Below are 6,000 nucleotides of genomic sequence, written 5' to 3' on the forward strand. Positions count from 1 at the left end.
AGGCAAAACAAGCATCAATGAGAAGTTTATAAAAAATCGATTTTAACAAAACAATCAAAACAATAATCCAAAGAAAATGAAAAATTAACAAAAGCGTAGGATAATCAACTAAATAAAAATCCTAAAAGGTGTTTAGTCAAAAAATTTATAGAAAGGGTCCCCATTTTTTGAAGTAAACAAATCGATAATGGGGGGGTTGTGTTTTTACTACAACAGTACCCTAAGAGCTCAACTCTTACTGTGACTGCATACATCGATGCTGATTGGGCCGGAAGTGTCGATGATCAAAAAAGTACTGGTGGAAATGCATTCTTCCTGGGAGATTGTCTAGTATCTTGGCTCAGCAAAAAACAAACATTCATATCACTATCTAAAAGATGTCAACATAGGTACAAATCAACCAATCACCATCTATTGTGATAACACAAGTGTTATCAATCTCAGCAAAAATACAGTGATGCACTCAAAGACCAAACGTATACCAATCAAGTATCATTTCCTTTGTGAACAAGTAGCTGAACAAAACATCATCTTGGAATATATCAATACTAAAGAGCAGATAGCTGATATTTTCACAAAACCTCTTCCTCAAGAAGCATTTGCATATCTTTGCCAAAAGATGGGGGTTATTTCTCTAGCATCACATTAAGTTGATTCATAAAGATGTTGCATGACAAAGGGAGCAATTCAACAAGGGGAGTCATTTTACACTCCTTTGCCATTGATGTCAAAGGGGGAGAGAAGAAGAATATTGCCATCAATGACAAAGGGGGATATTGTTAATCTAGGTTGTCATTGATGTCAATATAGTAGTGTTTGTGATGTAAAATTATTTGATACATGATTTCCCATTGATGCCCATTGATCATAATGCTCATAGTGATGAAAGTTTGATATATGATGATATGATGAGATGGAGGACCCAAGTGGATTGAACAGTAGGAGGTCAATTGAACAGCAAATGACGCATGAGGTCAATTGATCAGCAAATGACGCAGTAGATCCAGTAAAGCAACAAGAGCAAGAAGCCAAAGAGTAAGATGAAGAGTTTATCGAATCCGTTAAAGAAACAAGTCATCGGAGCAAGAGAAGCAGGTTATCACATATGCCCAAGGGTAAGTGTTATTGAAATAAGAAAGAGAAACAACGATAACAGAGGAGTAAAGAAGAAAACTATTGGAAGAGCGGAAGAGTGAAGAGAAGTCACAAGAGCAACAGCTATCGGAAGAGCAGGGGTAGGAAGGTATGGACTTCCTTGATTGTGGCTGAAGTCATACACTCAATCCTAGCCATTGATCTCATAGTCAACCCTTAGATCACGGTCAACTGCGGGGGTTAAGGCCGTTTTTAATCCATGTGCCAGTCGAAGTCCCGCAAACCGTCGATTGTGATAAGGTTATGGACCCGACGGATTTATTAACAACAATTTAATGTAATATCGCATCCACAGTATTGCAAGTTTCAAAGGGATATTAAAACCTCTGATTGTGATAGAGTTGTGGACCCGATGGATTCATTAAAAACAGTGCATTGGATATCGCATCCGCTCCATTGGAAGATAGAGCATGTGCACGGAAGCCAAAGGTCGAGTGAACGATATAAAGAAAGTTGAAGGTCGAGTGAGCGCAAAGGAAGCCGAAGGGCCAACGAAAGACGAAGGTAAAAGCATTCTGTTGATAGGGTTAATCTTTAAAAAGGCTCAGACCTGTGATAAATTTATTGATGGAAGAAGTATAGAACACAATTTTTGAAGAACAGTTCTATGAAAGGAAAGAAAGTTTCATCTGTCATCATTTGAAGGGAGCAGTAGACAACACCAGCATTGAAGTGATTGTGAGTTTGTTTCTTGGAAGTAAGATATCGCGACAATAATAAGCAGTCACTCTTGAAACGGTTACCGCAACACAAATCTTGGAGACATTATTGGAGATCATGATGGCTATTTGAAATCATCTTAAGGTAACTTTGCAGACTCTGTGTGGGAAATATGAAGAATTGTGAAGACTCCTTCATATGAAGACAGGTTGTCATTGATGTAGCAGTGAAGTTGTAGATTGACAGAATACAGTGAAGAAGATTCTGAGAGCAGTGTAATACAATCAAACATTTCTTAACAAAGAAAAACTATAGGGTTGTAGCCCTTGGGTTTGGTACCTCAGAATCAGAAGGATTGGTGTTCTTGGAGTTGGTGCTCCTAAACACAAGGTTGGTGCCTTGAGAAGATAGGGTTGGAGCCCTAGAGGTTGGAACCTCACAAATGACCAAGTTGGTGCTTAGAAACAGATTGGAGTCTTATATATATTGCACCTAATTTATTGTAATTATATTAATAAAAGAATTTATTCCTATTGCTCATTTTGTGTTCTAAATATAAATAATTTACTGGTAAAAATAACAATTGAAAATAAATACTGATTCACCCCCCCTTTCAGTATTTCCAACATGGATGGTGGAGAGAGATGGTTATATGAGTGGAGAGTATGGATATGAGGTGTATGAATGGAAGGATGGATGAGAGCTTGTATTTTTTGTCTTATAGCCATGAAATATGCCACTGTGTGCAATCCTGCAAAAGAAGAGAAAGGTTATCAGGCATGGTGTAAGCTTCTTCCTTGTGTTCCTCTTCTTGTTTTTGCACTTTTTGCTTCTTCTTTTTTGAGACAAACTAGTTTCCTCTATGGAGGTTTTCAAACTGCATGCCTGCCCTAGTTGCCTCAAAGGATGTTTTCACCTAAGTATCTTTATTTTTTCTTCTTGTTTTTTTCTCTTGGGATGCCTTGGAGAGGTTTTCAACCCTGGAGTTGGCTTGGGATGCCTCATAGAGGTTTTCATCCAAATCTTTTTCTTATTATTTTTTTCAAATTTCTAGGAAGGTTATGGACTGGAAGCTATGAAACTCCCAATCACATTTAATTCTATGCTGATTGAATTGATAAATTATTCCTTGGATAGAGATCTTCTACATAGCTTCAACCTATAACCATTTACAAGTAATGGAATGTCTTCCTCACCAATGTTTCTGATCTAGACATATCCATTTTCATGACACTTTTCTACTAAGTATGGACCCAATCATCTTGTCATTAGTTTCCTTTTGAAATCTTTGAACCTAGAATCATATAACAGGGCCCAATCTCCTTCTTGAAAATTGTTTTCCCTTATATTCTTGTCATGCCATACCTTTATTTGCACTTCTATGACTTCAGTGTGTGGGAGAGATTGCATCCTAAACTCATCTAAGCCATTAGGTTGGAGTAACCTTTCTTGTTGTGTTGTAGTGAAGTATAAGTCCAACTGAATTGTAATACTCAAAGTGTTATGTTCAAACTCAATAGAAAGCAAATCCTTCTTCCCATAAACCAAGCCATATGGAGTGAACCCAGTGGTGGTTTTCCAAGTGGTGTTGTAGGCCCAAGTGGCCTCTACTATTCTTTCTACCCAATTTTTCTTGCTGCTTCTAATAACCTTTGTGAGGATGCTCTCCAATGCTATGTTTGTGACCTCTAATTTATCATTTTCTTGAGGGTGATAGGCAGTGGATGTCTTTTTCTTGATATGGTGTTGTCTTATGAAATCTTCAATAAGATTTTATGTGGATTGTGCTCCTTGATCAATGACTACCTCCCTTGGATACCCAAACTTGTAGAAGATTTTTTCTCATAAAAACTCGGCCACTTTATACTCAGTTTATTTTTTGGCTTCCTTTGTCTTAACCCACTTTTTCAAGTAATCAATGCACACAATGATGTACCTCTTCTGTCCTAATGGTGGATCAATTGGACCAATGAAATCCATGCCCCACTTGTCAAATGGCTCTAAGGCCACTTGATGTTGTAGGGGAATTTCATCCCTAGGTGTGGGTTTTCCCATCCTTTCGCATTGATCAAACCTAGTGGTGTATCTCCTTGCATCTTTATGTAAAGTGGGTCAATAGTAACTAGACTATAAGACTTTAAAGGCTATAATTTTGGTAGAAAAATGACCCCCACAAGGTCCATCATGCCATGCTAAGAGGATTTCAAATACATCTTCTTCTCTTACACATCTCAAGATCTGATTGGGTCTCAATCTGAAAATATTGCCCCCAATCCAGGTGAAAGGAGAGATTTTCCTTACAATCTTGCTTTTCTCTCTGGATGATAGATTAGGAGGGAAACCCCCAGCAACCAATTAGTTGTATATGTCATCAAACCAAGGAGAAAGCATCAAGATAGAAAAGAGGTATTCATCTGGAAGTTGATCATCCATCGTCTCCTCATTACCTGTAGGCAAGGTTAGCCTGGACAAAAAAATTGCAACCACATTTTCTTTCCCTGGTTTGTCAATAATAGTCAAATCAAACTATTGTAACAATAACAACCATCTATTTATCTTGGCATTGACATTGGGCTTATTCATCAAATATTTAATGCATGCATCATCAGTATGAACAAAATTTTGATACCCAATGATATAGTCCCTGAATTTGTTTAAAAAGTGTACTACAAATAAGAGTTCTTTTTCACTGATAGTGTAATTCAACTCATCTTTAGACAAATTCTTATTAATGAAATAGATAGCATAAGGCAATTTATCTTCTACTTGTCCTACGGCTCGCCCCACAGCTTTATCGGATGCATCAGTATGGATATGGAAATGCAATGCCCTGTTGGGACCCATAAGGATGGGTGCAATGGTCAATTTTTCTTTCAACACTTGTAGGGCCTCTTAACAGTTGCTTGTCCAATTAAAATATGAATCCTTGGCCAATAATCCAAACAAAGGTGAAGCCAATTTACTAAAGTCTTTGATGAAGCTCCTATAATACCTAGCTAACCCTAAGAAACTCCTGACATCTCTTTTCTTTTGAGAGGTAGGGACCCTTTAATGATAGAAATCTTGTTTGGGTCAACCTGTATCCCTTCCTTGGATATGGAATTGCCAGGGACAGTCCCTTCATTCATCAAGAATTCGCATTTCTCAAGGATCAATGAGATATTCATTTCAATACATTTCTTCAATACCTTGCATAGATTGGAGAGATCTTCATGGAAGTCACATCTATAAGGAGTGAAATCATCCATGTATATTTCAATAGAGTCATGAACAATTTCAACAAAAATACTCAGAACTACCCTCTGGAAAGTAGCAAGGGCATTTCACAAACTAAATTGAATAACTCTATAATAAAAGGTACCCCCAGGACATGTAAATGTGGTATTATCTTGGTCTGTAGGGCTGATATGGATTTGGTTGTATCCACTAAATCCATCCAGGAAGGAGAATAATTTCTTCCCTGCAAGGCCATCTACGACTTGGTCAATGAAGAGTAAAGGACAATGGTCCTTCTTTGTAGCCTTGTTAATTTCCCGGTAATCAACACAGCTTCTCCACTTTCCATTCTTCTTAGGAACTAAAACAAGAGATGACACCCACTCACTATCTAAAATGGGTTATATGAACCATGCATCCAATAGCTTTTCTAGTTCTTCTTTCACAATGTCCTTAAGAGTTGGTTACATCCTTCTTTGGGGTTGGTGCATAGGCTTTCATACCTCCTTGATGTAAATATGATGAGTACAAATTGAGGGATGCACACCTTTCATTTCCTTATAATCCCAAGCAAAATCATCTAGGTGTTGCCTCAACACATTGCACAATTGTTCTTCATGTTTGAATGAGATAGAAGGGTTGATCTTTAAGGTTCTGGATGGGCCAAAATCTACAATATTGACATGTTCTAGACTTGATTTAACAGGACATAAGTCAGTCCAAGGACTACTCCCATATTCTTTCATCAACTTATAAATTGGTATGGGAGTGGGAGGATGTGTTAGGTCCCTATAATACTAGTATATTCCCTCATTGTTATTTTTAGTATAGCCCCCTTATTGTTATTGTTTTTCCCATGTAGTCCTCATATTGTTATTATTGTGCCCCATAGAAGCCCACTATTGTTATTGTTGTTCCCTTACATTATTATTGTTATGACATCTCTGATTATATTGTGACCCCTTAGAC

This window comes from Pinus tabuliformis, chromosome X (assembly GCF_031772625.1).
Source record: "Pinus tabuliformis cultivar Carrire ecotype Pingquan chromosome X, CPIR1, whole genome shotgun sequence".
Classification (NCBI taxonomy): Eukaryota; Viridiplantae; Streptophyta; class Pinopsida; order Pinales; family Pinaceae; genus Pinus; species Pinus tabuliformis.